This window comes from Lissotriton helveticus, chromosome 7 (assembly GCF_964261635.1).
Source record: "Lissotriton helveticus chromosome 7, aLisHel1.1, whole genome shotgun sequence".
In the NCBI taxonomy this organism is placed as follows: Eukaryota; Metazoa; Chordata; class Amphibia; order Caudata; family Salamandridae; genus Lissotriton; species Lissotriton helveticus.
The window spans coordinates 997,848,316-997,861,812 of NC_136068.1; positions in this window are offsets into that span (position 1 = coordinate 997,848,316).

The following is a 13,497-nucleotide window of genomic DNA, read 5'->3' on the forward strand; positions in this document are numbered from 1 at the left end:
ACGAGGCAGGCCAGGAAGTAGCCGGATACCATAAAACAACAAGAACTCAGGATCATCGGAGAACACATATACAGGGGGCAACGCCGTATGTCTCAGAAGGAACTGGATGCCTAAGAAGGAGAATCCTACGGTCACAGGAATCCCAGAGGGTCAAGAACCCATGCAATACTCACTTCTCCAGATGGAATGATCCATATACAGAGACGAACATCGAAGAAAGCACATCTGGCGAAGATGAGGATGAGGCAACACAACACCCTTTGATAACGGAAATAGTGGAAATGGATCAGGAGTCGGAGGTGGGGAAACCCGCTACACAAGGAGAGGTACCCGACTCAAACTCATAAATAAAGGCTTCAAGGACATGCCACAGAATTAGACCAGGAGAGCTGGTCTCGCTGACAACCACCACCACTCCCCAACAACACCCTATTAGATCTGTGCAGAGACAGACACCCCGTAACCAAGAGCAGGTGACCTGCCAGAAGAGGCCTGCGACACTGATTTTTGTTTTCACTATCTCTTCTTCCCCTTCCCACTTATCCCCCTTCTTTCCTTTCTATTTGTAACAGTCTCTTTTCTGTTCTTTATTTAGTTCTTTATTGTGCTGCAGGAGTTGGAACCTGTAAAGTAGGTTTTGGGTAGGGTGGGCAACAGACCTCTCCCACCCTTATTCACAACACGAGAGTAGAACTCTGGGAGAAGGTGTGAAACGGGGGAGGAGGGAGGTGGGGAGGGGGGCGTTTGGGATGGGTTCAGCTTAAGTGAGAAGTTGTTCCTGTTCACGTTTCCATCTCAGTTCAGTCACAGGATCCACCTAAAATACATGTCCAGATATAATCACTTAGCTGGGCTCCGATCTAATGCACACACAGACACGCATCACAAATACATTATAGACAAAGATGATGGGGCCTGAAAGTGAACCCTTCACCACATTGACATGGAATGTTAATGACCTTGGAGATAAAATCAAAAGGGGGCTGGTGTCAACGTTTATTAGGCGCATTCACACAGATGTGGGGATGTTGTAGGAAATTCGCCTAAATAGCACAAAATGTGGGTTCTTAACAAGAGGGGCATATATGGTCCTGGCCCATGCGGGGTACACCTCCGGTTCTAGGGGAGTGGCAATCCTGATTAAGAAATCACCCCCCTTCTAAGCGAAACGAACATGATTAGACCCCCAAGGTACATATGTAGGGTTGACTGGGAAGTGGAGCTGGAAAAACGTTACCCTTCTCTTAGTCTATGCCCCATCGAAACTACAAACACGAACATTAAACAAATTGAGAGAAATACTGCTGGAGACACCGGGCTCGCTACACATTATAAGGGTAGACTTCAATGAAGTGATGCATACACCCATAGACCAAACAGGGGATCATACTCAGGCACCCTCGTCCACATCATTAGCGTGTCTTACCATGACACTGGGCTTAGTGGACGTTTGGAGTTATATGAATCCAGGGGTGAGGCAATACTCATATTATTAGGGCATACATGGGGTCTATACGCAACTGGACTATGTGTTCCTCCCGAAAGGTGAAATACGTAAGATACAAGAGGCGGTGTATCTGGCAGGAGGCCTGTCGGATCACTCCCCATTATATGTACGGCTAGGGGACCGGCAAAGAGATAGACACATATGCTGGCGATTAAACGGATGGGACCTACAAAATCTGACAGTACTAAAGGGCATCAGAGCAGACACTAAAATTTTTTTTGAAGAAAACCTAGGATTGGTATATTCAGGGGTTGTATTATGCGAAACATATAAAACAGTCATACACGTCAGAGCACAAAACCGTATAGCATGGGAAAGGAAAATAGAACAGGAAGATCTAGCTCGTCGACTAAAAGACCATATCCTAACCCTTGAGGAATGTAACATAACACAGACTGACCCCCATACTAAGGCAGCTGACAAATACACAACATCAGTATAAAGACCTGGCAAGCCAGGCGGCCAACACACAGGCCAGGCGACCTTACACAAACTCTCTGATGTAGGAGACAAATCGGGAAACTCCTGGCCCGACTCAGCCAAAAAGAAATAGAGGCCGATGGGTAGAGAGTATCACAGACCTACAAGGGACACTACAAGCCAAAGACAAACAGATAGTGCATAAATTCGCATCCAACTACAAAGACTTCTACATTGCCCGTCATCTATGTGCGCCTCCTGACATTATAGAATACTTAGCAGAGATACACACACCAATACTAGAAGACACTCAAAGAGAGAGGCTGGACTCTGACATCACAATTAAAGAAATTAAGGTAGCTACAACCCAGCTACACCCAGGTAAGACCCGGGGACCAAATGACCTACCGGCGGAACTCTAAAAGAGATGTATGGATCGCTTCTGACCCCATCTCCTAAATCTTTTTAAGGAAGCATGAGAAGAGGGTGTCCTTCCATTAGACCTCTGTATGGCCACAATAATACCAATCCACAAACCAGGGAAACCAAAAGATAAATATTAATCCTATAGTCCGATATCCTTACTCAACACATAGATGGAGATACTGGCAACCATCCTGGCCACAAGACTGCGCCAAGTCATAACAACCCTAGTACACCACGACCAGTCGGGATTTCTGCCTGGTCGGGTGACTAGGTTGAATCTGCGTAGAACCCACAATGGGATAATGAAGGTCAAAGACTGAGATACCCCACACTTACTGATATCATTAGATGCAGAAAAGGCATCAGACACAGTCCATTGGCCCTTTCTTGAGGTTACCTTGATGAAATTTGGCCTCTGCCCCAACTTTAGGATAAGGGGGGGAACAACTGTATAAAGACCCCAGGGCAAGGTTTCAGGTAGTTGGCAAGACCTCTGGAGACTTCCCCATAAGACGGGGTACCAGACAGGGTTGCCCTCTGTCCCCATTACTCTTTGGTCTTACAATAGAGACTCTAGCTTGTTTAGTCCGCTAACATCCAGAGATACAGGGATTCCAAATCAACCCAGAGGACACCATGGAAGAAAAGATCTCTCTGTATGTGGAAGACATACTATTGTATATTACACTCCCAGATACAATGATACCTAACTTGTTTCACACAACAGATAAATATGGGCACAACTCGGGTATCCAATTAACTGGCATAAATCAGTGATACATTGCCCAGGTACCTTAACCACATGGCCGACTCTTCCCGGCGATCTCCAAATTGCACACAACAGATTCACCTATCTGGGAATCTACCTCATCACAGACAAAGACCTCTGCTACCAGAAAAACATTAAACGCATAATCACGAGCTTCAAGAGAGATGCGCAGTGATGGAAATCACGACCACTTACTATACTGGGCTGGGCCTCTATGTTCAAAATGATGACTCTGTCTCGATTTTTAAATGCCTTACAAAACACATATTTCCCTCTTCCACGAACAATCTTCAGAGAGATAAAGGCTGGACTATGCTCACTCAAAAGGCTGGGGAAACAACCTAGGATTGCACTCCATACCCTACAATGCAATCAATATAATGGAAGGATATTACTACCTGATATAGAACCCTATTATTGGGCGGAACACCTAACCCCAATCAGTGAGTGGATACATGCACCAGGCGACCATCCCACCTACAGATTAGAGAGGGAAACTATGTGCAGACGCACATTCTTGTACTATTTGTATGGAGGCAGAGGCAAGGGGAAACTCCTTCCGGCTACCCAAGTTACAATAGAGGCATGGAGAAGAGCAACAAAGGCAATCAGAGATGCCCCTATGGCACTGCACCTGGCTAAAAGAAATGCAGAAACTAAGGGGATTTGGAGAATGGGATGATATAGGTATTTCCATGATAGGAGATTTACCTGGCAAGAAGATCTGAGCACACTAGAGAAGATAGCCTTGATGCACCCTAGGGAGGTGGCACCCAAATCACACCTTCGCCTCATCCAATCTAAAATACCATATAGGGCCTACTACGACCAAGTTAGACTATACAAGATAGGGCGAGCAAATGAACCCATATGCCTGAGATGTGGACATGGGGAAGGCAACTTCTACCATATCATCTGGGAGTGCGCTAAGATACAGTACTACTGGAGAAAGATAACACAGAAACTGAGCAAAATACTATAGGCGACTATACCCCAAGATCCCAAATTTATATTACTGGGAATCCCGAACGATATGGATCTTGGTATACCACAATTAATTTTTACCACACTGGCACTGGTAGTAGCGAAGAGAGGTGTAGCGAGAAATTGAGAAGCCTTAGACATACCAGCACTCCGAGAATGGAGAGGAGGGACGGGTATGTACATGGCGGCTGAAAAGGTCACCTACAAGGCTAGGGGCTGCCCAATGAAATTCCACAAGGTATGGGGCAGAAGAAGGGAATATTATGGCTTTGATTTAATGGCAGGGGATGTTTAAATGGACTCCAGAGGGATAATTTTTCCTGGCTCAATGACAAGTTGAGGGTATCCCGGAGCTAAAGGAAAAGGGAAACCTTATGGAAATGTTACATAAATCTTTGGTTTGTGGGCGGTTGTGTAACAAAGGGGCCCACAAAGGCTATGGAGATGTTATGTATATGCTGAATATTAACGTAACGTACCGTATGACTGTAACTGAATTTTGTTTTGGTTTCACTGTTTTTGAAAATAATAAAAATATTTAAAAAAGAAATGCCCTTTTTCAACGTCTATGTGTGCTGCATTGTTTTACTGATTGTTTACGTGCAGGAAGGGACACCTTCCTGTACATAAACAATCACCAGAGGTGACTTCCTCTTTCTATGTGTGCTGCAGAATGCAGCACGCATAGATAGAGGAAAAAATAAGGATAAATGAATACATTTCTCCTAGTTGCGACTACCTACGCCTCCCCTGGGGAGGCGTAGCAATCAAACACATTTCCAAGTTTGCGATATCTTATAAATCAGGAAATGTGTCTGGTTTCATGGGTGTTGCATGGGAAAACCCACAGCACACCCATGGAACGCCCCTTTCACACAAAGTGCTGCTTGCAAATGGGCCATATTTACAAGGACAGGAAAAGTGACAAAGGGTGGCTTTTCATGTCCTTGTAAATATGAGGCACTAAAATACGTTGCCGGTCCGTCACAAAATGTGACGCACCGGTGGCGCAAGGGGCTTGTAAATCTGCCCCGTTGTTTTTTAATAAAAATTATTTATGATCAGGATGTCTACATACTTCCTCTCTCCCAGGGAACACAAAGAAAGAAGCATGTTGTTTGCAGCTAGAGGGTTGGTGGTGCACATCCTTTATCCTTAAAAAACATTTGTCTTCAGCCCAGGCCAATCCATCTCTACCCAATCGATTACCATTAGATTCAATTTGCCCCAATTGAAATTAATCTTATCCAATCCAGGCCGGTTCAGTCTGGTTCAGTGTTGTCCCTTTCTATGCTATCCTGTACTTCACTATCCAGAGCAACACAGTTATGCCTACTTCAGTTCAGTCCAATCCAATTAAATCAAATTGAGCCCTATTTCCACAGCGCTCAAGTCACATCTCCACCTCACATTAGTCCTTCATTGCAGTACCTTTTGTTAGTCGTGGTTAGTGTGGAAGGGCAATACCTGGGGCGCCAGGGCCTACTCGAACACCTGTGAATAATGGGACACACACACTTGGGGGAAGAACATGGCGGCAGGCTGACGTCTGCCGTGAGAGCTCCGGACCGGGAGGTCTCTTTCCCCGAAAGCAATGCTGAGTCTGTGGCGCTGAAACGGTGAGGAGATACATGAGATCCTGTTCTCACTTGCGACCCCACTCTAAAACTTTTTTTACACTCTTTCTTTTCTGTGAGTTTACTGCAATCTACGGCGTCTCGAGCACCCCTGCAACCGGCTCGCAACAGGACCCTGCGGGAGCCGTGGCTGAGAGAATCCATGCTATGGGCCAGAGTAGACGTAGTCTCTGGTCTGGAGCAGCAGATCGGGAAGCAGGAGAAGCGGAAAAAGCGTTTGCCGGTGCGGAGGTGTGGCGCACTGCAGAACTCGGAAGACGCGAAGGACACCGGGCGAGTATCTGGCGGTGGTCACGGCAGCTGCTGGCAAGAGTTAGCCTCTGCTCGCCGCTTCGCCGCAATTATTTTTGCCCCATTCGGTTAGTAGAGGGGACACGGGAGCCTGCTTGGGAGGAGGATTGCCAGGCTGTGCGGGTTGTGTTTGGAGCGAAGTCTATCCCGGGTGTGTATGGTGTGTCTCGGACTTCTAGAAGAACTGCTTTGGGTCACATAATCTTTCCCCCACCAACTCTGGATTCTGCACAGTGTGAGGGGATGGACTCAGGTGCAACTCTTGGCACGGCGTTGTTGTCCCCCCCAGAAGTCGACATAGCTTCTTTGACCTGTGTCTCTCGCTGCAGCCAGAGAGGGGTGAAAGGTAATTCCAGGGATAAGGTTAAGGCTCCCCTACACACAATCCCCATACCCCCGGCCAGGAACAGGTATCAGTTCCAGTCTAACTTAGAGCTACAAAAGACCGGGACCGGGAGCTTGAGTGCCCCTAGGGCAGAGGTAACCCCACTTACCCCTAAAGAAAAGAGGAGGGAAAGGAGAGAGAGGAGGGAAAAAGCTGTAACATCAGGTGACGTTAAGAAGCAGAAGTTGTGCCCATCGCTGCCAAGGCCCACACCCTCCCTGAAATCATACTTTAAAATTATGGAGAAAATTGTAGAACCAAAGGTGGGGAGTCTTCCTACCTCAACCCCCACGTCTAATACAGGCACTATAAATCCTCAGCCAGCGGTTGCTTTAAACACAATTAATACGCCTGGAGTGTCCAGTGCACCCAGCACATCTCAGCCAGTGTTTCTCGAAAACAGATACTCGGTCTTAGCAGAGATTGTGGGCACAGAGCATTCAGAGGACCGGATAGAGACAGAAACAGTGTCACTAGGTCAAAATTCCACACAGGTGGATCAAGTCGACCCTCCAAATCTACCAATCAAAACTGTGACCAAAACTGCTGCCAAGACTGTAGCTAGCCCTGGGCCTGACAAGACTGAAAAGACTGGCAAAACTACATCACCCATTTTAGATGGTGGCATATCGCAGGTAGAGGCACTTCTACTCAGTCTTAGAGAAGATCTTGTGTCAAAACTAGATGAGAAGTTCGATACATCTGAAGCGAATCAAAGAAGCATCCACGAGCAGTGCTCCAACTTGGAAGTTAAGCTAGATGAGGTTTGCAAACGTACGGACGCCTTGGAGGAGGAGGTCAGCCTGCTCACAGGGGCTTCAAAAAGGCACGACAGAGACATTGAGACCCTCAGAGTACAGAATAGAGCGCTGCAGATAGATATTGAAAGACTGGAAATTCACTCCAGAAGAAACAACTTGAAATTCTTAAAGATCCCAGAGGGAGTGGAGAATGGTGATGTTAAGGGTTTTATCTGTAAACTCCTGAGGGAGGGAGTTCTGAAAGATTGTTCGGAGGTTAATTTAGAGACTGAAATTCAGCGAGCCCACAGAGATCCCTTCAGACAGCGTGCGGGGCGGATAGGCCCGAGAAAAATCCTGGTAAACTTTCTTACTTTCACAGTAAAAGAAATGATTCTAAGCAGGGCACTGCAAGATAAAACTCTTCAAATTGGCTCTGCTCCTTATCTCATACGTTCGAACGTGGGGAAAGTAACGGCACAGCGGCAATGGGAATTGGGGAATCGGATGCCAGAACTAAAGAGTCTGGGTGCACAGGTGCAGATGAAGTTCCCAGCTTTTTTGAGAGTGGTGTGGAGGAACAAAACACACAATTTTACTTCACCCCAAGATGTAGATGCATTTCTCGCTTTAATGCGAGATAGCCCCCATTAGCTCCCGTAAGTCAGGCATGTACCTACTACTAGAGAAATAAGATAACTGTCATATAGCATAGTACTTTTTTCTTTTCCTTGATAGCTTAGGAAACAGCAAATGACCCTTTGGCTTAAGCCCTTTGGGAAAAAAAAGAGGGATAAGGCATCTTCAAAAGCAGAATGAAAAGGAAAGAGGAAAAGAGAGGAGAAAAAAAAACCCAAAGGGGGGAGGACACAAAGAGGGGAAAAAAAGGGAAAAAATAAATAAATTAAAAAACAAATAAAAAACCCCAAAAGGAACTTCAGAAAACGTAAGCAATGCACTCTTACTCGCCTTGAGTAGGGGGGGGAGACTATGCTTAATGAAGGTAGAGTTGGGAAATGCAAAATACAAATCATAGGGGGAAAAGGGAAGAAAGGGAAAAAGGAAAAAAAAAAATTATTTGCACGAATACACAAATGTATATATACACATATGAACACATGCACCTAGTTGACCTCTGAATTCGACTATGATTTAGAAAATCGCATTTTGGCGCCTCTATACGCATCTGGGGAATCACCGACCAGAGTTCCGGTGAGCTCTCAACCGGCGATAAGATCGCCAAAAGAGGTTTGGGGGGGGTTCCTCATGGGAGGTGGGTAGGTGGGGAAAAATCGGAAAAAATAATCCTCATACATACCAAAATGTGCATCATATTTTTTTGGGGAACGGGCCAAGGAATTATTCTTTAGATAGATCACCCATCTGGCCAACATGACGTATAAGATAAAATGTATTTGTTGGAATGTTAATGGGCTGAGGGATAATAGGAAAGCACGCAGGATTACTGATTTTTTATATAACTCTGGAGCAAATATTTGTCTACTTGTAGAGACCCATCTAGAGAAAGAGGAACGTAAGTTAATATTCAATAAATGCAGGTGGATTCAGGATGTAGTCTGTTCAGAGCAGAGCGGCAGTACGAGAGGGGTGGCCTTAGTGATGAGAGCGAATACAGGGGTTAGACTCACGAAATTTGAGACGGACCATTCCGGGAGATGGTTGGTGGCATCTCTAATAGTTGGGCAAACTCCTATTACGTGTGCTGTATATTACGGCCCCAATCAGGATGCCCCAGCGGCATTGACTAAACTCAAAAATGCCTTAGTAGAGACAGATGGTCCCATAATCCTCGGGGGTGATTTTAATCTCATTTTTGATAAAGATTTAGACAGCACCTCTAAAGTCAGATTCACTCCACCACAAAAATCTAGATTAGAACTTAAAAATATAATGCGGGATTTTAACTTAACAGATATCTGGAGATCTAAAAACCCAGGGAAAAGGGACTACTCTTTTTACAGTAGAAGGTATGGCCACCACTCACGAATAGATTTTAGCAAAGGAGGTGGACTTTAGATCGGACACTATTACTTGAAGAGGGGGTCAGACAAGATTTTGTGACTCAGTCCGAGGAATTTTTTAGGGTTAATAATGGGTCAGCCAGCCAACAAATAGCCTGGGATACATACAAAGCATTTACCAGAGGTGTGCTGACCACTTTGATGATCAGGAGGTATAAATTGAGGAAGGAGAAGGGGGAAGCACGTCTCCTGAAAATCAAAGAGAAAGAAGTGGAGCTTCAGAGAGCCTCAACGGAGCAGTCACTGAGCAGGCTCCCCATCCAAAGAGAACTTGACATCCTGTGAGCAGAATATCAAGCAGTGCTTGACAAAGACCTAAAGGACAAATGGGATGCGAGTAAGTTACAACACTTTGCGTATGGGGAGAAGTGTGGCCGCCTCCTTGCGTGGAAAGCTCGAGCTGATAGAATCAGGAATCAGATTGATAGTTTACTTCTGGCAAGCACGGGAGTGACCACGCAGGATGATGATCTCATCAGAGAAGAGGCCAAAAGATATATGCAGTCCCTGTATGGACCAAATGCATCTCAGGGCAGGCAGCATGCGGAAAACTGGCTGAATAACATACAGCTTCCTGAACTATCAGAATCGGAAAGATCTTTCCTTAGCTCTGAGATAAGGGAGGGTGAGGTGAGGATCCAAATTTCAAAGATGGTTAAAGGCAAGGCGGCAGGCCCAGACGGGCTTCCGGTGGAGCTTTATAAGTTAGCAATGGATCAAATAGTTGTAGATATGACATCGTTATTTAATGAAATCCTACTTCGAGGGGGGCAGGCTCCAGGATCATGGGCTGAGGCAGTAGTTACATTGATATTAAAGCCGAATAAAGATCCAGGTAAGATAGAGTCATACAGACCTATCTCGTTATTAAATGCCGACTATAAGGTCTTTGCGGGGGTATTAGCGTCGAGACTGGCTAAAGTGGTAAAATCCATTGTGCACCGTGACCAAAGAGGTTTTATCCCAGATAGACAATTGAACGAACTAACTTTTCAAGTGGTAGCGGCAATGGACGTCGCTATAGAGAGAAATCTGCCGCTGACCATTGTGGCGGTCGATGTCGCTAAGGCATTGGACCAGGTAGAATGGGAGTACCTCTGGATGGCCATGGCCAAATTTGGCCTTCCATATAACTTCATAACAGCCATAAAGGCCTTATATTTTGCACCAACAGCTAAAATTCTAGTAAACGGTTCCCTCACTGTCCAGATATCTATTGTCCGAAGCACTAGGCAGGGCTGCCCTCTATCTCCCCTTTTGTTTGACCTATATATTGAGCCTCTGGTCTGCGTGCTTAGATCAGATCCTTTAATTAAACCATTTAAAATCACAGACCTTGAGCTGAAATTCGCGCTATACGCAGATGATTTGTTGATGTATACCTCGAACCCGGAATTGGCCTTACCCAGATTAATACAGCATGCAGAAAGCTTTGGTGAGATTTCGGGGTATACAATCAACAAAGACAAAACAGAAATCATGGAATGGAACCAGAGACAGAGACGCTGGGGAGAAAAAATTAAATCAGGTATTTAGGAGTTCACTTAGTAAAAAAACTTAGATGACATCCCAAAAATTAATTTGGATAGAGTTATCAAGGATATTAGTGCTCTACTTCACCGATGGTCCTCTCCTCTCCCTTTAAACATCTATGGGAGGGTGAACCTACTTAAAATGATTATTCTCCCCAAAATTACGTTTTTATTTAACTCAATTCCTTTGTCATTTCCGTTGCCGTTAATTAAAAAACTGCAGGGGAAATTGGGATCCTTTATTTGGAACGCTAGAGCCCCACGAATTACCTGGAAAAAACTCAGGAGAAGCCTAAAAACAGGGGGGCTGGCTTTCCCAGACTTACTTCTTTATTGCCAGGCGTTCCACTTCAAACACTTTAGATTAATGGCCGGGCAATTAGACCAATCATTTATGGGCCTACTATTCTTTGCCTTACTACAGGATGTCCCTCACGGATCAGACCATTTCCTTTTTAAGTTCGGAGACCCAAACATTTTTTAAAAAGTAAGGCTGAAGATTTTGGGGACAGCCCTGAAAAATTGGGTATTTATTAGGAATAAGCTGAATATTCCCTACTATGCAACACAGGCCCCGATATGGGACTCACCAGGACTACCAGCATGCCTAAACGATCAATTGTCAATTCCCTTGAAGCAGGCTGGGTTGCACTGTTGGGGCGACCTGCAGGAGGGCGGACAGCTTCTAAGTTGGGACACGTTAGCCAATCTGACAAGGGGTACACTTACCAGGTTCAAATTCTACCAGCTTTCGGGGTGGTGGTCAGGAAGACCCGTAGACAGTAAAAACCCAAACCCTAAATTTGACCTAGTCACGAGAAGCGGCAGGTGGAAAAGCCAAATTGTTTTTGGTATTCAGCTATGCTTGAGGCTGAGGAAGTGACTGAAGCTGAGTTAACTAAACTTTGGTGCAACGTGTTCACACTAGACAACGGAACCCTCAGCGATCTCAGGCTTGATTCTTTTAGCACCCTACAATCTGTAGTTAAGCCAGCGGCACTAAAAAGGAACCACCTGTTTACTATGTATAGGGTTTACATAACTCCGAAGAAACTGGCTAAATTCTCTAACCTAGCCTATTATTGCCCGAGGTGCGGCCAGCCTAATGCGGACGACGTCCACATGTTTGCTGTCTGCCCCGAATTAAAAGATTATTGGGGCAAGATCAGTGATTTTCTGGACAAGGTCCTTTCAGTACCTATTATAATCTCTACTACCACTATAATTTCACGGCTATATAAAGGCTATAGAGTTAATGATCTCCTTACTAGATTTGTCTTTTATGTTATTCTTCTTGCAAGGCGTGAGATTTGCAGAGCCTGGAAGGATCCAAACCCCCCCATGTTTCCGAGCTGTGTACGGCAAATTATGATCACCAGTAAGTCTGATATGGCATGTGATCCCTCGAGTCTGGTTAAAGTCTGGGCAGCCCTGGAGGCATGGCAACTTCGATGATTGGTTATCCAATGATTTATCTGGAGCCCTGCTGGTTCCCGAGACTCCTAAGTAGCCTGGGAGCCCATAAGTCGGCGAAACGGAGTATTGATGGGAAGGCAGAGGCTACTTGAGGGTTCAGGCGTACCACCCTGCTATTGGCCGTTCCCAACAAGGGCCGGATTAGGATGACCAACCTGCATCGAGGTGCCTGTATCCCATCAAGAGTTCCAACTAAGGTATATGAGGATTACCAAAAAAATAAAAAATAAAAGACACACACTTGGGATTTAGGCCGGATAAAGTGATAGTCTCATCAGTGTTGACTGAAACTGAATGGGTACACTTTTTAAGCCATCATTTAAATCCACATCCAGCAGTACAGGGAATTGAAGACCATAACCTATGGAAGGAAACTGTAATAATAAATCAAGAACCAGTCATGGAGATAACACAGGAGCAGATTGTTAAACTAATAAAGAAGCAAACAAATGGAGCCCCAGGACCGAACGTGATACCTTTTTCTGTATACAAAGATGACCCAGAAATATGGGCCAAAGTACTTGTAAAGGTCTTTAAAGAAATAGCTAGTTAAGGAGAGATACCTGAAAGCTGGAGAGGCTCCTTAATATCCCCAATTTTTAAAAAAGGAGACTGGGCGCTTCCTGAAAACTATCGTTTAATAACGCTACAAGACACTGATGCAAAACTTTTTGCATCCTATCTGCTAACAATCTTATCTGACTGGGTGAAAAAGAATAACATCCTTCCGCCAAACCATACCGGCTTCATTAAAGGACTTGGTACATCCTCTAATATCCTGGCACTATCTATTTTAATGGAAAAGACAATTTTAAAGGGTGAATCACTGTTTCTATGTTTTGTTGATTTTAAATCAGCTTTTGACTGTGTCAACAGAGATCTTTTATGGAAAAAGTTACAAGCACAAGGGATTCCTCAGCCTTTATTACACCTGATCAGTCTCCTGTATAAAAAAACCTGGGCCAAAGTTCGTATTGGGAACGGCAGATCATTAACTGGGGAAATCCCAACGCTTGGCGGTGTTAAGCAAGGCTGAGTATTGGCACCTTTATTATTTAATCTGTTTTTAACTTATCTAACCAAAGCATTGAACATGATAAATGCCCATCCACCGAAGCTTGCAGATAAGCACATATCAAATTTGCTATATGCAGATGATGTTATTCTTTTAAGTAGAACAAAGGTGGGTTTACAAAGGTTAATTACACGTATACAGGAGTACGCAATAAAAAATAAAATGGTAGTAAATGAATCAAAATCTAAAGTTATGGTTGTCTCAAAAAACGAA